The sequence below is a fragment of the Oreochromis aureus genome, linkage group 3 (genome assembly GCF_013358895.1).
Source record: "Oreochromis aureus strain Israel breed Guangdong linkage group 3, ZZ_aureus, whole genome shotgun sequence".
Taxonomy (NCBI): Eukaryota; Metazoa; Chordata; class Actinopteri; order Cichliformes; family Cichlidae; genus Oreochromis; species Oreochromis aureus.
This window is the reverse complement of record NC_052944.1, coordinates 56,450,094-56,474,798: the sequence shown is the minus strand read 5'-3', so window position 1 is coordinate 56,474,798 and position 24,705 is coordinate 56,450,094. Positions and strand designations below refer to the sequence as shown.

At 39.1% G+C, this 24,705-nt stretch overlaps 1 protein-coding gene across 1 annotated transcript in view; it reads right to left on the bottom strand.

The window, feature by feature from the left end:
- The window catches only part of LOC120435498, a 33,954-nt gene extending 23,803 nt beyond the window's left edge, over positions 1–10,151 (bottom strand). Inside the window, exon 1 of the mRNA XM_039605204.1 lies at positions 9,843–10,151. The gene's annotated coding sequence lies outside the window, so the exon portion shown is untranslated. The remainder of the gene's footprint in view (positions 1–9,842) is intronic.
- Positions 10,152–24,705: the final 14,554 nt, after the last annotated feature.

The following is a 24,705-nucleotide window of genomic DNA, read 5'->3' as shown; positions in this document are numbered from 1 at the left end:
GGGGGATGTTGCTAACTCCGGTCCGATAACAGGCACCACACCCGCAGTAGTGTGAGGTCTCGCAGCAAGCTATCAAATACGGTGAATTTCTCGGCTTTTAACAAAATGCTATACGTCGCCAGGTGTTTCATCAGATTCGAGGTGTTACCTTCTTTACACAGTGTCACCTTAAAGGACTTGTTGCAACCTGCTGAGTTTGCATCTACAGTACAGCCAGACTTTTGACCACTTTGCTTTGGGTATTTTTAATCAGTAGCTCTGCTCTAAAAGAACGTACGTACCTGGGCCCGCTTACTACGCTTGCAAAGGTAAAATGATTGGCTAGAATCCAAAGTGTATGACATCTCAGGATAAAAAAAGCACCAAAATAAAGCACCGAAATGTGCGCTGCTTTTCGATCTGGTTACTACCGTTTATGTCAGAACCGGTGCCATAATGGCACCGGATACCGGTACCCATCCCTATCGGTTTCAGTTATGTACTGATGAACACAACAGTGGACATAAGGAGCTTCTTTCAAAGAAAAAACTCAGGTAAATATTATTTTATATATTATGCTTTGTATGTTGTTCAATATATTTCTATGCAAAACAAGAGGAATTTCAATACACAGCAGTATATTCCAGGTGCGATTTTAGTCTATTTTTTAGCCCAAAATGAATCAAAGCACCCCCAAAGATTTCTTACTCCTTTTGACAATATTTGGTGTTTGTGTGACACACTACTAAAAATATAAAAAGGATACAGTACATAATTGAGATGGAACATTTTAACAACAAAAGTATAGATACCCCCCCCTCCCAAAATGGTTTGTTCCAGCTTGCCTCTCCCCTATACAGCCTATTTAAAATCTAAAACTTAAAATTGTCCGTAGCCTACTGTTGTTACCAACCCAGGAGCCACATTCAGGTAAAAGTGTAAGAACAAATGATGCGTCAATAAAGGATAATGTTGGATCAGTGTTTCAATATTTATATCTTTTATTAGATGTTCATGTGGTTTGGTTATTTGCCTTTTGTTTGAAAGTACACTGAGAGAGGACGTTTTTTATAAGTGATGTTAATAATATTTTTTTTCATATTAATGTAAATTTTTCATCTAATTGAATACAATCTATTTGTGTATGATTGTCAGTCCAAAGAGGGAGAGAGGAGGAAAGAGAAGAACATGAGGAGAAAGTACAAGGTCAGGAAGAACCAGGTAAGGAAACAGACAGGGAATAGTGACAGGCAAAACAGAAACTGTTAAACTGCTTGAGAGAGTTGACCACCAAAAGTAATTTGCCAACTTGAAGGTGAGGCGACATAGTTTAAAATAAAAGAAAAAAAATCTGCAGAGCCATGGTAGTATCTGCAGTAAAGATCTTTTCATACATTGTGTACATTGTACCATAGGCAAAGTTGCCTCCAATTTTATAATTTTTTATCAATATTTTGTACATTTGTACATTTCAAAGTCTTTTTATATATCTGTATTGTATTATACATACATATCTCTGTCCAAAAGATGCACTCAGTTTACTTCTTACTCACTATGTTCATCATTTTCCCCCAGTAATTAAGGTTAGGATATGTATTTTTTATATATATATATATTCCATTTGTGGATCTCCATAAGTGTGGCTCAATTTTGAATACAATTTGGTTCCATTTGCAATTACGAAATATATACGATTTCTCTCTTTACTTTTTAAATTTAACAAATAACTTTTTTATATTTATCAATCTAAAAAAAATAAACATTTAGTCTGATTTGATGTTACAATTAAAAAAGTGTTTGTGTTTTATTTGAAGAGTATGTAAATATCTGGTTTCAACTGTATATTTGATTCTGGTTCTGTCTTGGTTAAGTCCTAAAGTAGTCCTCATTTTGAACTGTTGTGGTCCTGTTTTAATTTCAGATCAGTTCTGGGTCTGGTTGAATTGGGGTTTAGTCCCCGTGTCTTAATACAGCCCTGATTTTGTTCTGCCTTGCTGCTTCATTAAAAAACTAGTTTAAGGTGTCCTGCATATGTGATATATTTTCTTTCTTATATGAAGTTATTCTTCTTCGAACAAAACACAAAACACAGCCTAATAAATCTTCAACTTCACGGCATGTTTTTCAGTCATTTCTAATTAAATCTTAAATCTTCAAAACTGACTCTAATTTCAGTAGGAAGGCAGTGTGAGAGAGCAACAGTGTCACATGTGAGTACTTAGAGGATCTGGTCAAAAGGTGCAGCGTTTTGCACAGCCTGCAGATGATCCAGGGAACCTTTGCTTAGACATATAAACAGTGAGTTACAATAGTCCGAGCGTGAAGAAATAAATGGATGTATAGCAATCTCCAGTTCAAAGCGAGATAAAACCGAGATTAACTTAGCAACATTTCTTAAATGATAAAAACAAGACTGAACCAGAGATTTAACATGACCATTCAATGTGAGAGTCGAGTCAAACCTTACACCTAAATTCCTGATAGAGGATTTAACATACACGGAGAGAGGACCTAGGGCTTTCACTATATGGGGTAAAAATCTGTCAGGAGTGCATACAAAGGACTCCAGTTTTCCCCTCATTGAATTGGAGGAAATTAACAGCCATCCAACTTTTGATCGAATCTAAGCAGTCATTCAGAAGCTGGAGCTTAGATCTTGTGGCCTAAAAGAATGTACAACTGAATGTCATCAGCAAAATAGTGATAGGAAATGTCCTTAAAGGAGCCCCGTACATGCTGGAGGGGGAGAAGATATATTGAAAACAATAAAAGCCCCAAAACCGAACCTTGAGGGACACCATAAGTAAGGGAGGTGTAGGCGCCAGACGGCTGCTTTATATTTTTATTTACGATTGAGTTCATGTTTGTTTTATAATTCATAGATTCATTACATAAGTCATCTTTTCAGGATTAATAAATATGAAAATATATGTTGTTTTACATAAAGTAATGTTATGTCACTGTTTGGGATTCGAACCTCAAAAGGGGTACCTCGCACTTTAAGTATGTAAGTGCAATAGTGGCATGAAACCCTGTGTGAGAGGGAAGGGGAGGAGCGTGGACAGAGAGGTAAGGAGTCTCACGGTTTTCTGACCGTGTACACGGGTAGTTCTGGATAACTGCTATTTTCTGGAACTTTCATGCTTATTTAGGAAGGAGTTCATTGTTACATCTTCAGTTTGTAATAAATAAACAGCCTTCAAATCATAATGCAACTGGAAGCATTTCTTTTGGAAACCATGAACACGCGTCAACCATAGACTCCCTTTTTGAACTTGGTCTATTGGAAATTACCCTACAGGAGGTATGACCTAAAATTAGAGAACACCACAGAAAAAAACATTGGTGATGTAGATATGAAGAGAACCACTCCAAGGCAGTTCCAGATACACCAACTCAATACTTTAGCCTTTAAAGCAGGATGTGGTGGTCAACTGTGTCAAATGCCAACGTGAGGTCCAACATAAGCAGAACAGAGTATTTTCCTGCATCGTAACTCATCAAAATGTTACTAGAGACCCTAAGAAGGGCTGTTTCCGTGCAGTGAACTCTAGGAAAGCCAGACTGAAACCTATCAAAGATGCTATGTTTGTCCAGAACTGTTATAAGTTGCTTAGCCACAACTTTTTCTAGAAGCTTAGCAATTAACCGAAATTTAGAGATTGGCTCGTAACTGCTGAGGTTTTGTTTTTTTTTTAAAGTGGGAGAATAGCAGCATTTCTAAAGTAAACAGGAACTATACCAGTGACGAGTTAATTAAAGTGAGCACACATGGACCAATATACTGAAAGACATTTTTGAATAATGATGCAGGTACAATGTCAAGTGAACAAGAGGATCCTTTTACTGAATTCACTAGTTTTACCAGCTCGGGTAGAGAAACAGGAGAGAAAGTATCCAAGATAAAGGGCTGAGATAGGGTGGAGACAGACAAAACGGGTACTGATTGTAAAAAATTAATTCTTACACTATTAATTTTTTCAAGCAGAAAAGAAAGAAATTTTTCACAATCTTCATTTGAGGAAGGTGCAGGTGGAGCAGGAGTAACAATGTCACTAAGGGCGTTGAATAGCACCTTAGGATTTCCTCTGCTCTTTGTAACCAAATATTAAAATTAGTCAGCCCTTGCATCTCTGATAGCATTATTAAAAGAAGCTAAAAGGTCCTTTAGATAGAGGAGATGAGTTTTCCTTCACCAGCGCTCCGCTTTACTACAATCACGTTTTACAAATACAACAAATACTGTCATTTAGCCAAGGAGAAGACTTGGATACAGAAACTCTTCTTGTTTTAACCGGACAAATTTCATCTAAAATGGAAAGGCAATAATCACTGAAAAGATTGGCTGAGAAATCAAAATTATTGTGAGCAGATAGCTGTAAGTTAAAAGCATCCACAAATTTCTCCACTGTGGTGGAGTTCAGGATGCGAGAGTTAACCATCTAGTGATGCGCGAATCATGAACGAATCGTTCAATACTCGAGAATCACTTTACTGACTCGTGAATCATGATTCACAAGCGCAACTGACTCACTGACTCATCCCTGTTGCTGTTAGCAAACTAATTTCATTAGTAGAAATATATCTAGCTTATATTTCAAATTGTGAAGAAAAACACAACATCCAGTATCTTAACAAAAACATTTCTGCTCTGAACTGGAAGAAAAAACCCTGAGTAGAAGCTCACATCAAGACAATAGCTCCTCGGTTCACAGTAGCATCGCTCTGCTAACATGCTAACAGCACATTTGAGCTACTCACCCCCTCCCTTCCTGCGCTGAATCGTAGGGGAAGCAAATCACTCAGGACTCACTAACCCTCTCCCTCCTGTGCTGAATCGTAGCGTAAGCAAATCACTCAGGACTCACTAACCCCCTCCCTCCTGTGCTGAATCGTGGTGTAAGCAAATCACTCAGGACTCACTAACCCCTCCCTCCTGTGCTGAATCATAAAGCGCGAATCACTCATGACTCGCTCACCCCTCCCTCCTGTGCTGAATCATAAAAGCGCGAATCACTCATGACTCGCTAACCCCCCTCCCTCCTGTGCTGAATCATAGAGTGAACGAATCACTCACTCACTCACTCACTCCTCCTGGCTCGCAGCTACTTCTTCTTCTTCTTGGTTGGCAACCAGTGTTTACAAGCACTACCGCCCCCTGGCTCACAGCTCAGTGGACATTTAGATGAGAAAATATATATTTGACACATGTAAGGACAATACTAATAAAATAAAAATAAACAAAATAAATATTCCTTTAGAAATTCTTTTGCTCTTTTTGCTATATAAAATAGTTGTTTTCTTTAAGAATCACTCATCTTAGCAGTAGGATTTACATTAAAAGAGAAACAAATTAAGTTTGAGTGAAAATGTACATTTTGGCACTCTCTGGTCAACTGACTCAGTGACTCAAATGACTCAAAAAACCCGATTCACTTTGGTGAGTGACTCATTAAAACTCGATTCAGTAAAAAGAATCAAATTTACCATCACTATAACCATCTGTCTAACAGTGGACAATAGCTCATTAAAAGACAAGTGATAATTCTTTTCTTTGTGATTAAAGGGAGCTGCCCTCAGATTGAGGGCTGATACCTCAGCACCACCCTGTGGCAACAGATAAATTATCCTATATGTTCATTTTTTGTAGCAACTCTGAAATTAATGATGAAAACGGTACAAAGGCTAAAGTACCACACTATGTGCTTGTCAGTGATAATTACAGCTGTTTTATTGATAAAATTAAAGACAAACATTGCAAAAAGATAAAAAGTCAAATCATCCATGTAACTGTGCCATTATAGCAGATGCAGTACCTCAGTTTGGTGTTTTAGAAAGCTGCTGATCTCATTATATTATATTATACATATATATACATATATATATATATTAGGGGTGGAGCCGAACCCGAATACGGTATTCGGAAAGGCACAAAACGTGTTTTTTACAGATACTTATTTCGAACAAATACTTATATTTGTATTCGGGAACAAGGAAAAACTTGATATCAAAAAGCTGAGCTTCCTTATGAGACCGCAGTGCATGACTGGATGAGTGAGTGACGTGTGAAAGAGGTGACTGACACGGGCTGGTCCACACAGCAACAGAGACGACACGGCTAAGCGGAAAAAAAAAAGAACTGCACCACTATTTTTGTTGAATAGGTTGCAGTTGGAGGCACACTGGTAGTCCTGTGCTGGCCCATGTGTGGGCCACATCTGGGAAACCAGATCTGAGCCACCAAAGGGCCGTCATTCTTTGCAGTATGTGGGCAATGTGTAAGTTGTGCGCAGCCACAGGCCAGTTGTAGACACACTGCTGGCACAGAACAGTTTCAGCTCTGGCCCCAGATGTCAGCCTAATGTGTACCATCAAGCCATGTAATAACAACATGTGCCGGAACATAATAGTGCAAAAGTAACATGACAAAACTCTGTTCAGACAGTCAGTGGACTGATTCTTATATAATGCAGTTCAACTCTCCCGGTTTACTCAAAGTGCTCTATACAACATGCCACATTCACACACTTTCTCTAAACTAAGTGCTTCCTAACTACATCCATACATACTCACACACTTGACATGCAGACTGGAGGAGCCAGAGAAATCTTTCTTATTTAACCTACGCATAAGCTTCATTATCCACATCAGTACATGTGTAATTTGGCAATGCCAGAGTTGATAGGCAGGGAAAAACAAAAGAAAGATGTAACAAATGGAAAAAAAAAATGGGTGAAAATAAGAAAAAAGGATAAGAATAACCTTCTGAGAACTGAAGAAAAGAAGTATCTTTCCGTTTAACTTTTTTTAATAATTCCCTGCCTCTTTGGGTTTTGGTGACAAAAGGGGGGCCAACCATTTCTCCCACTGAAAACGTTACGTCCAGACGAATAGAATCAACCTTTTTGGGAGAAGAAAATAGTCTTCTTTTTTTTTTTTGAGGTTAGCACTTTCAAAACAGAGTTACTTTACAATTTCAATAAAAGCCCACGCATTAAATATAAGTATACATATTAAAAAAATCTCAAACAGACGTCTTGATGCTTGCTCAATCATCCAGGTAAGGAAATCTCCAAAAGTTGATTCTGTTCATCTGGACGTAGCGTTTTCAGTGGGAGAAACGTTTCGTCACTCATCCAAGTGACTTCATCAGTCTCAGCTGACTGCAGGTTTCCCCAATCTTATAAACAGTACATTTGCATAATGACTGAAACCAGCCCACTGAAGGAACAATGGGCTGGGAGGTCAGTTCCTTCATCATAATTATGCAATTTCTCATGACCATTGATCAACAACCACTGGTCAAAGCCCACTGATGAGTACAATTCACAGAGAGTACTCATGGCCATTGGTCAGTGGGCTTTGATCAGTAGTTGTTGATCAGTGGTCATGAGAATTTGCATAATCTACAGTGTCTAAGTTGCTTCTTCTTCCAACTGCTTTCTCAACTGATTAGTTTCCCTTTGTCTAATTATTATAAGCTCCTGGAGTTGCTTCAATGTAGTTTCTTCATCTTTCCTTGTTGACTGAGTTGAGCATGAGGGACGACGCGACAACGGGAACACATGCAGACAGTAAATACAGTTGGGGAACAGGGCAGAGAGCAAACACCTGGGAAACACGGCTGACACTAATTACAAAGACAAGGTGGGGAGAAAGCAAAACAGAATACACTGACCTTCAAAGTAAAGACAGGAATCTATACCAAAGAGCTTTATGGGGAATGTACACATCACACAAAAAACAAGATATTGCACAAGAACATTACCCAAATGCCTGTTTAAATAGCTGAGTTTTCAGCTGAGTTTAAGAGAAGCTACAGAGTCAATGGTGCGTAGAGGTAGGGGTAAATTGTTCTACAGCTTTGGCACTAAGGTTTGGAAAATGTGATCCCCTTTGTTTTTCTGGAATAGCTAGAAGAGCACTATCGGTAGATCTACAGATTCGGTTTGGAGAATAAGGGTGAAGAAGCTAGATGATATTAGTGGGGGGTCTCTCCTCATAAGGCCCTGAAAGTAAGACTGGGGTTTTTTAAACTGTAAGTTAATTGTAACAAAATTTTGATTTTTTTCATTACTTTTGTGATTTTTTTAATGTAAACTCATCATGTTTGGCAAAAAAAAAAAAAAAAAAAAAAAATATGTGATGGAGGGAAATTGAGATAATTTTTGGATTCAGCACCCTAAAAAACATACAATTTACAAAAATAAGAAAAGAAAAGAATTTATTCAAAAATGCTTTATAAAGATATGAAAATATAAATCTCATTGAGGTGACGACTGTTGTTAATTTGCACTTTATAAATAAAATAAAATAAATGTGAATTGGTTTTAAGGTGTTTTCTTTAAGATATACAGTGATTTTTAGGGCGATCGTGGCTCAAGAGTTGGCAGTTTGTCTTGTAATCAGAAGGTTGCCGGCTCGAGCCCCGGCTCCGACAGTCTCGGTCGTTGTGTCCTTGGGCAAGACACTTCACCCGTTGCCTACTGGTGGTGGTCAGAGGGCCCAGTGGCGCCAGTGTCCAGCAGCCTCGCCTCTGTCAGTGCGCCCCAGGGCAGCTGTGGCTACAATGTAGCTTGCCATCACCAGTGTGTGAATGTGTGCGTGGATGACTGAATGTGTAAAGCGCATAGGGACTAAGTAAAGCGCTATACAAATACAGGCCATTTACCATTTTACCATTTATTTATTTCCTGTTTTTAATTAGTTAATTAGGTACTTATTTCAATTTAACCTATTTTTAGTTATCTTTATCATTATAAATTTCTTTTATTACTTTAAAAAACATATATATTTTAATAGTCAGTATTTGTTTATGTTTTATTATTTCTCTGGTCTTAATTTTAATCAGTCAATTGGTTTTCTTTTCTATTTTTTTCAATCCTGATTTTTTTATTTTATTTAATCAATTCATTTATTTAGTATTCCTATAATCAGTTCTACTCATTTCCACCAGGGATCATGATTGACTGCAGTATCACCCTCACTCTACCGGATGGAGCCAGGGAAGACTTTACGTCAATCTTGCCACTAGTTGGCACTAATTCACTCTTTTTTAGCTGTAATACCCTCTTTTGCACACTGAATCTCACTACATAGTATATATTTGCTTGCTACTTCTTTACTTTTCCTCAGCATTCTACCAATTCACTTCCTTTTTTAACGGTTGTGTGATTCTTTAAATAAAGACAAGAGGATGAAAGTCAGAAAGCCAGAACAACTACAACTACTATGAACAAAGAGAAACATTTACCCCACTTTGGTGCCTTTATGGGACAACATATTTCCACCCCCATCGCAAGGACTTCCCTCTGTAAACAAACTACACTACCATAACCACTGTGCAATACTTAATTTTACATGCAATAACCCACGCTGCAAATACATAACACTATTTATTTACTTACTTCTTTTTTCTGGATTTATATATTTGTAAAGTTTTTTTTTTCTAAATACTGTTCATATGTAATATGTATATAGTGCTGCAGAAACTGTGCCCCTCCCCCCCTTCTTCTCCCACATGTTTGCACTGAGTAGGAGATATTCTGCATCTCATTGTACATCTGTATAGTCACAGTAAAGGCATTCTATTATATTCAAAGTATGATATTCCAAACAGCTTGAGACATGTGGTACCACAGAATATTCACTATGTTACTTTCATGAGCCTACGGTGAGTACTCATTAATTTTATAACAAGTTTAAAAACCTATTATAGATTTTTTTTTTCAACTTGAAACTTCTACTTTTACAGTCAAGAAATTTACAATTCATAAAGAGAGTAATTTCCAATCATTTCTTCTTCCTTACAGATCGATCACTCACAACAGAATTACTTTAGCCAGATTGTACAATGTACATACCTCAATTTTTTCCTCGCACTGAGCAACCATTTCGGTGCCTTGACCAGGCCGAGGCTTAACTCTCACCACCAGTCCTGATTCCAGTTCTCTCCTTCACTTTTAGCCAGTCGAACTTTGTGTTGGGCACCAATGTGTTGATTTTTTTTATGAGAGAAGACAAATAGGCTCAAATTATACATTTTTACAATTTATTATCAAAAGGTTAGAATTTTAGATTAGTTTTAGATGGTGCCATGGACCTCGGTCTCTCTGGCTCAGAGACAAAGGCTGCTGTGTCACTCTGCTCACTCAGGAGACCCAAACGAACAAAGGCAGTATACACTTTTTATACACTTTTATTGCATGTGGTAAAAACAGGATCTTGACATGATTGGTCGAAAGAGTTGAGGGTGGCCTTAGATCTGATATCGACTCACATTTCTTCCTCTGCACCTCTCTGGACATCTGCATACATAGAGATGACCCTTCTGTTGGAAACACTCCCATTACCATGGCAACTGTAGAATTAAAGAAGGGTGTAACGGTGTATTCCATAACAGCAGATTTATGGCCCAGGCTAAATTCCTAAGAGTCTTCCCCCTGTTTATCTCTGATAGTGTCTTAGTGTTACAGACTAGTTCCAAAGCTATACATGTGCGCAGCAAAAGGATAAAACACAAAAATGTGACACAAACCACAAGGCAGTTGTGCAGTATAGAATAATGGTGGGACATGAGCCTTAAAAGTAAAAAATAACTTCCAAAAGATGGCTGTTTCACATTTTGGGTGCCACAACCACAACAAAAGCACAAACATTGTGTTTTTCTTTGTTTTTTCTCACTCCTTCAGCACTTTGTATTCTGACAACACAGTACCCTTCTCTACATTATAGTTTCTTTATTTCATTTATTTTTTCAATGTTTATTATATTTTTAAAATTACATTTTAGTGATTTCATTTATTTCTGTATAGGGCTCTCACAAAGTAAGAATTTCATTGCACAGCGTAACCACTGTGTTCTGCAGTGTAAATTGCAATAAACTTCCTGATCTCGATCTTCAACTAGTTTTTCAGCATCGACCTGAGACAGGATGCTCCTAATTTCAGAGATATTCCACAAATGTGATTAAAGTGTGCTGTGTGTAAAATATGGACACTAAAGTACAAAAAACAGACTGCAAGATTAAGAATAAATTAATAATAATAATTAAAATAATAAGATTAAGATTAAGAATATAGTCACCCTGTCGCTAGCTGTGCCATTACCCAGCATACATCACTCCCTCCATAAATGCAATAAACGATACAAAAGTAATGGCCTATAATTAATTTATCTGCTGTATCTGATGTTTCTCAGGTAGTTGCTTACGTTATATAATATATTGTGTTCAGTATATGTCACTACAGTTTGATTTCGGAAATATATAAATATACGGACAACAGGCTCTTCCGCGGCAATCTCTTGTCGTCAATAAACAACGTTTAAGGAGATCTATGGTATTCAATAGGAGGACCCTGCATGTCAATTCTCGACACGAGGGGGGTACCCTGCACATCGATAAGTGAAGCAGAGGGAGCCTGACCATGCGTCACACATTTGACGAGTTGGGAGTGAGAACGTGTTGGTTTCACCCCTCTGGGGTTTCTGCATATTGCCTTCTGGGCCACTCTCATGTGTTATTATTATGCCTTTTGGGCACAGTAAAAGCAAACAAAAGGGAAATCCCACAAGTGATGAAAGTTAAAGAAAATCACATGCCAGGCTCCAGTGCATTCACCAAAGAACTAGCCTTTGTGTTCTACCTCCCTGACAAAGCTTCAAAAAAGAAGGTTGTCCTGCTCCTGTCATCCATGCACACACAACCAAGCAAGCCTGAGGTGACTGAATTTTACAACCAAACAAAGGGAGGTGTCAATATCTTTGACCAGATGTGCGCTCACTATTGCTGTGAAAATCAAGAGATGGCCCCTTTTCATGGTCAATGGCATGATCAATGTTGGTGTGATAAACTCGAGGAACACTCACAATGAGAATGTGATGAAGAGAGGTGTCTTGTATGTATTATTGTAATGTCTACCTTACACTATAAAGCACCTTGTGGTGACTGTTGTTGTGATTCAGGCTTTGGCACTAGCACTCATCAAACCATTGGCAGAGCAGAGGTTCCCCTCTTCAAATCTCTCACGTCAACTCAGAGTCCTGACCTGTAGCGTGCTCAAAATCCCTACCGCTGGCATTCTTGCAGGTGAGGCAGGACCAGTGGCAGCAGAAAGCAGTAGTCCCTCAGTGAGGCATGGCGACTGCCCCGCTGGCTTGGACAGGAAGGCATGACACAGATGGCATGTTTGCTGCCGACTGGTGTGCCCGCGCAGTACTAGCTTGCATGTACTGACTGCGTTGAAGGAATAGGTAAGTAAGAGTGGTCCTGGAATTAGCATGTTATCAATATTTAGTGCAGTGGTTATGAATAAATATAACAAAGCATTTTTTTCCCCAAGGGAATTCATATAGTGAATTTAATATTTTATTCAACTGGTCATTTTTACCCACTTTGTTTCTCTCTCCTGCAGCTGTTCGTGTGTTGAGGAGACTGTGCCTTCACCAGGGAAGTCTTAAATCTCCCAGGAATTTTTCTGTAAATTTGGAGCATTTTTTAGGGTCCCCCCATGACTCTTTTTTTTTTTTTTTCATTTTGTGAGACATGGCACAGTTGAAAATAAAAGAAGACCACTCTAATTTGTCATGTGCTGTCACATTTTGATATATTTTTATGAGAAGTACTTTTTGTTGGTTATACTATATTGGCATTTCAACCAAGATGTTGGGGATCTTGTCAAAATGAATGGAATTCTAATATTATAATCCCCGTTAGATTTTGATCCAATGTGCAATACCATCTGGAAGTCAATGCAAATATTTCTAATTTTTCCCAGCAAAATCTAAAGAAACTAAACATGGTTCATAAACTGTAAATGTACATTTCTTGTAGAGCAGGATTTCTGCTGTTTGAAGTTTCTTGGCATGGATGAGTCACAAAACAAAGTTATATGATAATAATATAAATTTAATAATAATCAGGCGCTCACAAACATTTATATCGATACAGTTTACATTTATAAATATTTTGGTAGATATGAAACCTTCTCTTGTGACACAACTTCAGAGTTAAAGGATGTTTTGAAAGCGGCCACTTCTTCAGAATGTTATCAAGATGGTTGGCTAACCGATCATGCCACAAATATGGTCGGTTCACTTTCACCATAATATTAAAGCACAACAATATCATCAAATTTAAACCTTATTCAGGTGTCGGATTGGCTTGTGCTTGGTTGGCTTATAGGACTCATAAAGCAGCTGACAGGTACCTACCAGCCAAGCAGGCTGTGACTCATTGAGGCAATGGAAAAAGACAGAAAAGTTACAAGCTTTTTTTTTTTAACATTTCCTCCATGAGAATGACTTTCTAGGTCTGATATGTACACTTTATCATTCATTACACCACTGCGACTACTTTTAGGACCCCTTTGTTTTTATGTTGAAATAAAAACCATACAACTATAAATCAATTTGTCTGTCTTTATATGGCATGAAGCACCCAGTGATCCAGAAGTCCAAATGCCTTCATGGATGAATGTATTATTCAGCAGAGATAACAAATGAAGTCTTTTGTCCACATGGTGGACACAGCTCAACATACTGAGTTAAGCATGAAATATAATTCTTGTGAAATAATTTCTTAACTTCAGTTTTGAAAGCTCTTCCTTCTTCAGAATGTTACTCAGACTGTTGGCTAATTGATGATTCCATGATAATGAGTTTAGCTGCCACGAACATATGCTCTACTTTTATGCTTTGCATGGTAACACTCACATACTATAAAAGTGGTTTAAATTTGAACCATTTTGACATTTAAAAGCAGTAAAATGTGCCTTAACCATCTTATACTGCTATAATCACACACATGCTTTGATTTCATTTTTACATGTGTACAAAGTACAAGTACAACTAAGTGCTTGTCTAATTTGTGAAAGAGTCACCTCTGACTCTTGGTTCCCAGATACTTTTATTTTACTGTCTTTCTGGATTTACCTCCTGGATAAAATGTGGACCTATCAGCACACCCTCTCTAGACCAACCGTGCCCCACACATTGCATAACTTTTATAATAAACAGTTAAAATTTTGTACAGTTACTGCATTCGAGTCATTTTTTTCAGAAAACCTTAATAGTACCTTTTGAATATATTCGTACTGGGACGTAATGCAGATGGATGCTTGCCTAAATTGACCGATAGACAGAGACCACTTTACTGTATTAAAAACATAACATTCCTCCTTTGTTGTCTATGGACTGAAAACCTCCAAGTTGAAATTATGATTTTCATAGATTTTAACAACTAATTTTGTGCACTCTGGTGAATTTTTATGCTTCACTTTGCATTCTTCCTTGATCCATTTAGGAGAAAACACATCTACTTAAGTGGAGCAAACAAGGCATCAAGTAGAAATTCAGTTATACTGGAAATAACTTCACTAAGGCTCTCAGGCATTTTGTACTGCTTTTAAATAATCATTAGCATTTTTGACCATTTCATCCCAGTACTGAAATAATTTTCATTCTTTTATTTTTCCCCTTTCCTGTTTTCAGATGTGAAAGTTACCATGTAACTCATTGACAGTTCTACAATGTCTATAAATAGTTAATAGAGCTTGGCTTATATGCAATGACTAATAGTCATTATAGATCTATTGCAAGGGTCAGCAACTTTTCTGATGGTGAGTGCCATCTAAAATTTCCTCAGAAGTCAGTGTGCCATATGATTGCATTAGCAATAAATTAACGCATTATATCAACAGTTACACACCATCCTGCATAGCAAAATTGGTATGGCCCGGATCTGGCCCACACAATGTGCTTACACATGGCCCACATACCGCAATGAATGATGGCCCTTTGGTGGCCCAGATCTGGTTTGCCAAAGGTAGCCCACACATGAGCCAGCACAAGGCCATGTGCAGACACACTGGTGGTCCTTTGCTGGCCCATGTATGGATTACCTCTGGCAAACCTGATCTAAGCCACTAAAGGGCCAACATTCTTGGCGGTATGTGGGCCATGTGTAAGCTGTGTGCAGCCACGGGCCAGTTGTAGACACACTGCTGGCCCAGAACAGTTTCAGCTGTGGCCCCACATGTCAGCCTAATGTGTACCTTAATCAAGCCATGTAATAACAACATGTGCCAGAACATAATAGTGCAAAAGTAATATGACAAAACTCTGTTCAGACAGTGAATCAAGTCACCGTTATACAGTACTTTTCTAGTCTCCCAGATTACTCAAAGTGCTCTATACAACATGCCACATACACCCAATCACACTCTAAACTGAGTGCTTCCTAATTACATTCATGCACATTCACACTCTTGACATGCAGACTGGAGGAGCCACGGATCGAACCTCTAACCTTCTGATCAGTAAGTGACCTGCTCTACCTCCTGAGCTACAGTCACCCACTGGCAAAGATGAGTAAACCATTAATAGGTTTTGGATAAAGTGTACACTCACAAACTTGTCAAACCTGCATTTGAAACGTTGGCTACCAGAGTACTGCAACATGGCATTTGGGTCTTTTAACTAAAATAGGAAAATGGGAAGATAAATAGTGCCATCACTGCCAGACCTGGCCAACATCTGGTTAACACACACTCTGCCATGACGCTGGTCAGTCAGAAGTGCCAGCTTGATGCCAGATCCGGGCTAGACCTGTTTTCAATGAGCACAGGCCACATAACCCAAACCACAATCGAGCCAGATATGGCATGCCATTGCATAAATAGTGCGATCATTGCAAGACCTGGCCCACATTTGGTTGATATACGTCTTATCATGCCAGAAGTCAGCCAGTAGTGGATACCAGATCCCGGCCAGACCTCCTTGCTATGTGGGATATAGAACAATTGTATAGAATTGTATTTGTTCACAGATGTTGGCAGCTATCAGTCAATAGTTACCAGCTATTTTGAAACAAAAAAAGACACTTTTTATCCATAACAAGAACTCCATAACAGTAAATGAACTGTACAACAGAAAATGCAAATGCTATTTATTACCATGGGTGACAGCTGAGCACTACAGAGTCATTAAGCAAAGCATTGAAGCAAAAATTTTGTGTTGAGAAATTTTTATAATCGAGTATTTCAAATGGCTCGATGAATCATGTAATTTAAGAGGTAGTTTAATTAGTTCAGATAGTTGACAATTTTGTCAGTAATCAAATTTTTCCTGGTTGAGAGCATGTCGTGACATGCCGGCTTGATACCAGATTTGGTGGCCCAAATCTGGTTTGCCAAAGGTGGCCCACACATGGGCCAGCATAAGGCCAGTTGCAGACACACTGGTGGTCCTTTGCGGGCCCAGAACAGTTTCAGCTCTGCCCCAGAACAGTTTTAGCTCTGTCCCCAGATGTCAGCCTAATGTGTACCTTATTAAGCCATGTAATAACAACATGTGCATAATAGTGCAAAAGTAACATGATGAAACTCTGTTCAGGCACTGAATGGACTTCTTATATAGCGTTTTTCAACTGTCCCAGGTTACTCAAAGTGCTCTATACAACACGCCACATTCACCCAACCACACTGAGTGCTTCCTAACTACATTCATACACATTCACACTCACGACATGCAGACTGGAGAAGCCAGGGATCGAACCACTAACCTTCGGATCGAACCACCTGAGCTACAGCCACCCACTGGCAAAGGTGAGTAAACCCTCACTAGGTTTTGGATAAAGTGTACACTAACTAAACTAACTAACTAAAATAGTAAAATAGGAACATAAATAGTGCCCCATTGCCAGACCTGGCCAACATCTAGTTGACATACACTCTACCATGACACCAGTCAGTCAGAAGTGCCAGCTTGATGCCAAATCCCGGCCAGACCTGTTTTCTACGGGCCTTGGCCACATAAACCAAACCATAATTGGGCCAGATATGGCATGCCATCACATAGACAGTGCCATCTATGCCAGGTCTGGTCCATATCTGGATGACATACGCCTTACCATGCCAGAAGTCAGCCAGCAGTGCCGGTTTGATACCTGATCCGGGCCAGACCTCCTTGCTATGTGGGTATGCAGATGACACCCAACTTTATCTATCCATCACGCCAGATAACACATACCAATTAGTTAAACTTCAGGAATGTCTTAAAGACAAAGACCTGGATGGCCTCTAATTTTCTGCTTCTAAATTCAGATAAAACTGAGGTTATTGTACTTCGCCCTGAAAATCTCAAAAATATAGTATCTAACCAGATTCTTAGTCTGGATGGCATTACCTTGACCTCCAGTAACACTGTGAGGAACCTTGGAGTCATTTTCGACCAAGACATTTCCTTCAATGCACATATTAAACAAATATGTCTGCATATTTCTACTGTATTGGCTTCCCTTCATTGGCTTCCTGTTAAATCCAGAATTAAATTCAACATCCTGCTCCTCACATATAAGGTCTTAAATAATCAGGCCCCATCTTATCTTAATGACCTTGTAGTACCATATCACCCTATTAGAGCACTTCGCTCTCCCACTGCAGGCTTACTTGTTTTTCCCAGAGTATTTAAAAGTAGAATGGGAGGGAGAGCCTTCAGTTTTCAGGCCCCTCTTCTGTGTAACCAGCTTCCAGTTTTCATTCGGGAGACACTATCTCTACTTTTAAGATTAGGCTTAACACTTTCCTTTTTGTTGCAGCATATAGTTAGGGCTGGATCAGGAGACCCTGACTCCTCCCTTAGTTACGCTGCAATAGGTGTAGGCTGCTGGGGGACTCCCATGATGCACTGAGTATTTCTTCTTAAGTCATCTTTTTAAATGACTATGTGTTAATACAGGGAGTGCAGAATTATTAGGCAAATGAGTATTTTGTCCACATCATCCTCTTCATGCATGTTGTCTTACTCCAAGCTGTATAGGCTCGAAAGCCTACTACCAATTAAGCATATTAGGTGATGTGCATCTCTGTAATGAGAAGGGTGTGGTCTAATGACATCAACACCCTATATCAGGTGTGCATAATTATTAGGCAACTTCCTTTCCTTTGGCAAAATGGGTCAAAAGAAGGACTTGACAGGCTCAGAAAAGTCAAAAATAGTGAGATATCTTGCAGAGGGATGCAGCAGTCTTAAAATTGCAAAGCTTCTGAAGCGTGATCATCGAACAATCAAGCGTTTCATTCAAAATAGTCAACAGGGTCGCAAGAAGCGTGTGGAAAAACCAAGGCGCAAAATAACTGCCCATGAACTGAGAAAAGTCAAGCGTGCAGCTGCCAAGATGCCACTTGCCACCAGTTTGGCCATATTTCAGAGCTGCAACATCACTGGAGTGCCCAAAAGCACAAGGTGTGCAATACTCAGAGACATGGCCAAGGTAAGAAAGGCTGAAAGACGACCACCACTGAACAAGAGAAACAAGCTGAAACGTCAAGACTGGGCCAAGAAATATCTCAAGACTGATTTTTCTAAGGTTTTATGGACTGATGAAATGAGAGTGAGTCTTGATGGGCCAGATGGATGGGCCCGTGGCTGGATTGGTAAAGGGCAGAGAGCTCCGGTCCGACTCAGACGCCAGCAAGGTGGAGGTGGAGTACTGGTTTGGGCTGGTATCATCAAAGATGAGCTTGTGGGGCCTTTTTCGTGTTGAGGATGGAGTCAAGCTCAACTCCCAGTCCTACTGCCAGTTTCTGGAAGACACCTTCTTCAAGCAGTGGTACAGGAAGAAGTCTGCATCCTTCAAGAAAAACATGATTTTCATGCAGGACAATGCTCCATCACACACGTCCAAGTACTCCACAGCGTGGCTGGCAAGAAAGGGTATAAAAGAAGAAAAACTAATGACATGGCGTCCTTGTTCACCTGATCTGAACCCCATTGAGAACCTGTGGTCCATCATCAAATGTGAGATTTACAAGGAGGGAAAACAGTACACCTCTCTGAACAGTGTCTGGGAGGCTGTGGTTGCTGCTGCACGCAATGTTGATGGTGAACAGATCAAAACACTGACAGAATCCATGGATGGCAGGCTTTTGAGTGTCCTTGCAAAGAAAGGTGGCTATATTGGTCGCTGATTTGTTTTTGTTTTGTTTTTGAATGTCAGAAATGTATATTTGTGAATGTGGAGATGTTATATTGGTTTCACTGGTAAAAATAAATAATTGAAATGGGTATATATTTGTTTTTTGTTGAGTTGCCTAATAATTATGTACAGTTATAGTCACCTGCACACACAGATATCCCCCTAAAATAGCTAAAACTAAAAACAAACTAAAAACTACTTCCAAAAACATTCAGCTTTGATATTAATGAGTTTTTTGGGTTCATTGAGAACATGGTTGTTGTTCAATAATAAAATTATTCCTCAAAAATACAACTTGCCTAATAATTCTGCACTCCCTGTAGTTGATGAGTCTTAATGAAACTTTGAAATGAGGTACATAGAACTGTAAATGCAGACTGTATGCCTTCAAAAGCAAAGTGCCTTTTGAAATGGATTGTTTTTTTTAACATCCTAATAACAATGAATTACAGCAGTCCAGCCTAGAAGTTATAAATGGATGAACTAGTTGTAAGTAGTAATAAATTAAACTAGTAATATGCACTACTACTGGCTTGAAGGCCTGTATTATGTAACCAATTAATAGAGATTGATCATATTTAAAATTAAAGCATTAGTTAATGCCAGAATTTGGTAGAGCATTTTTGGGTCTACAAGGGGTCTACAAGACACGTTGATGGTTTGGATGAAATAATTACTGAAGTTAACTCAGAAAGATTAACTGGAGAAAAAGAGTCTAAATAAATATCAGTAATGAATAAATACCAGAAGTGAAAGGAGCCAAAAAAGATTATTAAAACAATAAGTGTTATTGAGCTTGGTTGGCAGACTTTTGAAGACGTGGAAAGATAATAAGTGTTTCTTTCCACTTCTGTTATAAGAATGACTTATTGATTTATAATGTCTTACCTGTGGTTTTACCGTCAGTTATTTGGCACTTTTATGTATTTCGCCACTATGACAACTTTTAGGAACATTTGTTTTCTAACGTTTGATACAATGAAAAATTATGTGTTCGGGATGAAACAATAAGTCTTGTAAAATGTCTGAACTTCAGTTTACAAAGTTCCTCCTTCATACTGTTACTCAGGCTGTTGACTAATTGATGATACCACAGTAATGAGTCTATCTGCCAGTCACAGACTTAGACACGCTCTTCTTTGCTGTCTGTATGAATTGCACGTTGATCCTAGAACAACAGCCCTGCCAAGGCCCTTTATATTTTGAGGTAAATAAATGGTAAATGGCCTGTATTTGTATAGCGCTTTACATAGTCCCGAAGGACCCCAAAGCACTTTACACATTCAGTCATCCACCCATTCACACACACATTCACACAATGGTGATGGCAAGCTACATTGTAGCCACAGCTGCCCTGGGGCGCACTGACAGAGGCGAGAAAATGCAAGAGTACTACAAAGGATCCATTTACTTACACTTATCCAGTCAAAGGTTGCAGCGTGTGGGAGCCTTTGAATAGTGCTAATCACATTACAGTGCTACCCAAGATCTAAAATGTGTTTGGTGATTTGTTTAACAGATTGGTGATTTTTAATTATAAAACAGGACATAAAATGTATTAATGATAATGAGGCATTTACAGACATTTGACCCAGGTAGGGAAAACTCACAAGTCATGTGAAATGTATGAACTTCAGTTAGGAAGAACGTTTAGCAAACTGCTTCTTCTTGAAAATGTAACCAAGGCTGTTAGCTAACTGTCGATAACCATGATAATGAGTTTATCTACCACTTCAAGTCTTAGACATGCTTTTCTTTATTATCGTATCCTTTGTACGTAAGCAAAACATCAGACAAAATTAAATACCCCAAAAGCATCATACATGAATGGCCATTGTTTCTGAGCTAAAACTGGTCGTGCAGTTTTGTCATCTCATAAAATTAGTTTAATGCCTCAAAGCTCACTGTAGGAGTGATAGTGACCTACTCATACAGTATCTGTAGAATACCGATACAGCTGACCTGTTGGTAAAAATATTGGTGGCGATTAAACATATCATCAGATGCCCACTAAATGTGACAGGGTTCCAAGATGAATATGAAACGCTAACATACAAACATGTAACTTAAATCCATGGACAGTTTAAAATCACCACTTTACATGCATGTCTTCAGGTGGCCTGGTGGAAACAGACAATCTCTAAACAGAAGGCCCAAGCAGGGATTCAGACCAAGATCCTTGTTCTTAGGTAACAGTACTGACCACAAGAACCCCATTTCAGATCTTGTGTCTGTGTCAAGGCAGCTCTGACTTCTGTGTGCCCTCTCTTCCTTATGTGAACTGTACCTTATCAGTCATATGCTTTGTTACTATTTGACTGCTTGGAGAGTCATTCAAATACAACCAGGACCTTGTTTCTGTGGGAACCTGGACAAATGTGATGAGGACACAGACAGTTCTCGTGACAGTTTCAAGGTCTCACTTGAATACTGGCATCACTTGACCATAACAAATACACACAAAAACAACATTTACAGTTTCACAGTTTTAAGATTCCCAAAAATCACAATTTCCCTAGATTTGACCCATACTGGTGGATCTAAAATCTCAATGGACATGGGTCAGGTTTCAACTTGAACAACTCCTCAAATTTATTATTTGTAACACCGGTACAGTAGTAGAACATTTGAAAACGTTTTCGGTTTTGTGTATTGCGTGTTATATGGGTCACCCTAGGAAGGAACATTTATTTTTTGTAGTTCTATTCTGTATATAGTATTAATATAGAATAAAATTAACAAAGATACAGTCCAATGAGAAAAAAAGTGTAAGTACTATCCCTGAAGATCCTTAGACTCCTTCTGCGACAATGTGAAGTAACATTAATTTACATAGTATGTAAATACTATCTACTACTTGAACAGAAGTAGGTGGAACTAGAGTCAAATTTCAGGCTAAATAGATGGTATTTCTGGTTCATTTGCTGCCCTCAAAAATACCCCAAACAGTAAAATGGCTCAAATTTTACCCAAACAGTATGTAAGGGTTAAACCAGGGGTCAGCAACCTGCGGCTCCGGAGCCGCATGTGGCTCTTTTGTCCTTATACTGCGGCTCCAGCTGTTTTTGGTTTGGGAAAATAAATTAGAAGTATTTAGCTGAAGTGTATTTTATTTGTGATTAGTTCTTTTTTTAACTTGTAGTTCTAAATTGGAACATTATTGTGATATTAAATTTAAAAAATAAAATTATATTTTATTATTTTTCATCGCTCAAAATAAGCGTCACACTTGCGGAAGCCGGTATACGCCGTGCATTTATCGAGACTTTCAACTCCAGATAGGCCAATTATGGATCTTCGGATCCACATTATGTCAGCAGCTGTTCTCCACCGTGAACTATGTTAAAAACAAACACCGCTCACGCCTCACAGATGACAGCTTACAGTCCTGCGTAAAGATGAAAGCGACTTCGTACAGCCCCGATTTGCAGACGCTGTGCGCAGAGGTTGAGGAGCAGAAGTTCCATTGTAAACACATCACGGCAGACCCGCTGCATTTCAGCATCTCTTTATTGACCACTTTTCACACACGGTTGCTGTACGCATACAGCCGGCTGTAGCTTTTCAGCTCACAGCCCGACACATACCAACACAACAGCAGAGAGAGCACAGACTTTAAGGCGGCGAGGCGTGATTGCGGGTGCCGCTCAGGTGCGTCCGACTCCCATGCAGCGGCACTGCAGACCACGCCCCGCCGCACACATTAACCAGTTAAACTACATATTTAGGCAGAATTTTGCAAATATCTATTTTTCATTTTTCAGCAGCATAGTGCTTTTTTTCAAATTACTTTTTAAAAGTCAGGTCCAAGTGGCTCTTTGGGTGTTAAAGGTTGCTGACCCCTGGGTTAAACTGTTTTCTTTGTGGAATTACAGTTGTCGTCATCTCAGTGGTTGAACGTCAGATGTTGTGTGTTGTGCAGTGGATGATTTGAATTGAACTGCAATGCCATCATGTGGTCAGATAGCTGTACGACAAGCTGGTTTGATATCATGTTTTTATTTGTTTTTAGGTTTTTATGTAAAGGACTTTGAAGCTGCGCAATAAAAACTTGTGTTGACCATCCTTGAGCAATTTTTATAATCTATGGTCATGCTGTTTCATTAGTATTTCATGCATTTCATCCTGTTATTTTAAAGAGAATTTGCTGCTGATTATCAACTAAATCAAAGAAATACCATCTCGATAAGAATTTAATATCGACAGCCCCATCATGTGTCCAGAATAGTGATGTTTGAGGGAACAGTCTGTCTATTCTCTCCATCTGTCAGCTGCTGCTGGCTCTTCCTCCTCCTCTTCCTCACACACTGCTGAGTTTGTCCTGGTGGATCATCAGGGGTGCAAAGCCTCACAGATGATGTGCAGCAGTGGGTCCCTCAGTCAGTCCTCACTCTGGACACTTGCAGCTTGTCACACATGGAAATCAAATGTGTGATAAGCTGCAGGATTCAAACACAAGTGTAACTTATAAATACATGTTCATACTTTTATTCCACAATCACAGAGAAAGAAACAGAGAGAGAGTGCAGGACAGACAGACAGGTGACAGTCTCAGGTGTATACACTGCTACAAAACAGCACAAGAGAAGGAGGATTTAGTGTTTGTGTTATTACGAGTGCTAAACAAGAAGAGTTCCCAGATGGTACAGTGGACACATGTGTGACTCCTGTGATTAAAGCATCTTTCTTTCAGCTTAACGAGTGAACCGTCAGCTCGTTCAAACACACGTTAAAGTCCGTTTGGCTCGACACCACCGAACAGAGGCAGCAATATAACATAGCTAACATTAACAGTGCAGTGAATCCTGCTTGTGCCGTCATATTCAGGACTGCAAACCGAGCAGCATCACTGACTTTCAGCTTGTTGTGTTTGTGGATATATGACTGACTTTAATTACGCATAAAATCATCACATTCTCTGTAAGATTAAAGTCAACTATTGAACGGCGTATATTTTGAAGTAAAGGCTTTAAAACCAAGTTAGTACAAACTAGAGATGGACCGATCCGATATTACGTATCGGTATCGGTCCGATACTGACGTAAATTACTGGATCGGATATCGGAGGGAAATAAAAAATGTAATCCGATCCATTAGATATCAAAAAAGCACCTCACAAAACTTGCGACACGGCGTAACTCGGCTCATAACCGTAGCACGTTGGAGCAGTATGAGTCATGTGATAGAGCGGCTGTGTGTATTTGTAGCCTCGCTACCAAACCGGCATTTCATCGCTGAGGAAGTTATCCCAGAGAGAAGTAAAGCAAGTGTGTAAGTTCATCTCTGAGTGTTTGTAAAGCATTCCCACGTTAAGCTTAACAACCGATATATGGACCGACTGCCTCTCTCTCCCTCACCTTCCTGCGGCTACTTCAGTCGTGAAACTGCTTAATGATCAGCTGATCGGCTTTTCTGTCGTGAGTCCGTCTCTCTTCTTTGTTTTTGGCCCACTTTGCACCAGAAAGAGGAAACCAGCAGCTGAACAACAGCAGCACGTTTAACCTTGATAAGCTGTTGTTAGAATTTATTTAATATTACTTTCTAGACCAGGATCCTTTTCTACGTAGCTGACGGCTGGTAACTGTGCAGGGGCGGATCTAGCAAAGTGTAGCCAGGGGGGCCGATAGGGCATGAACAGGGAAATGGGGGGCACAAAGACATACTTTTCTTTCTTATTCTCATTTAAAATGTCTAGCTTTTAATTAATAATTATCCGAATCTTACACCCAAAGTTTTAATCTGATGTAAAA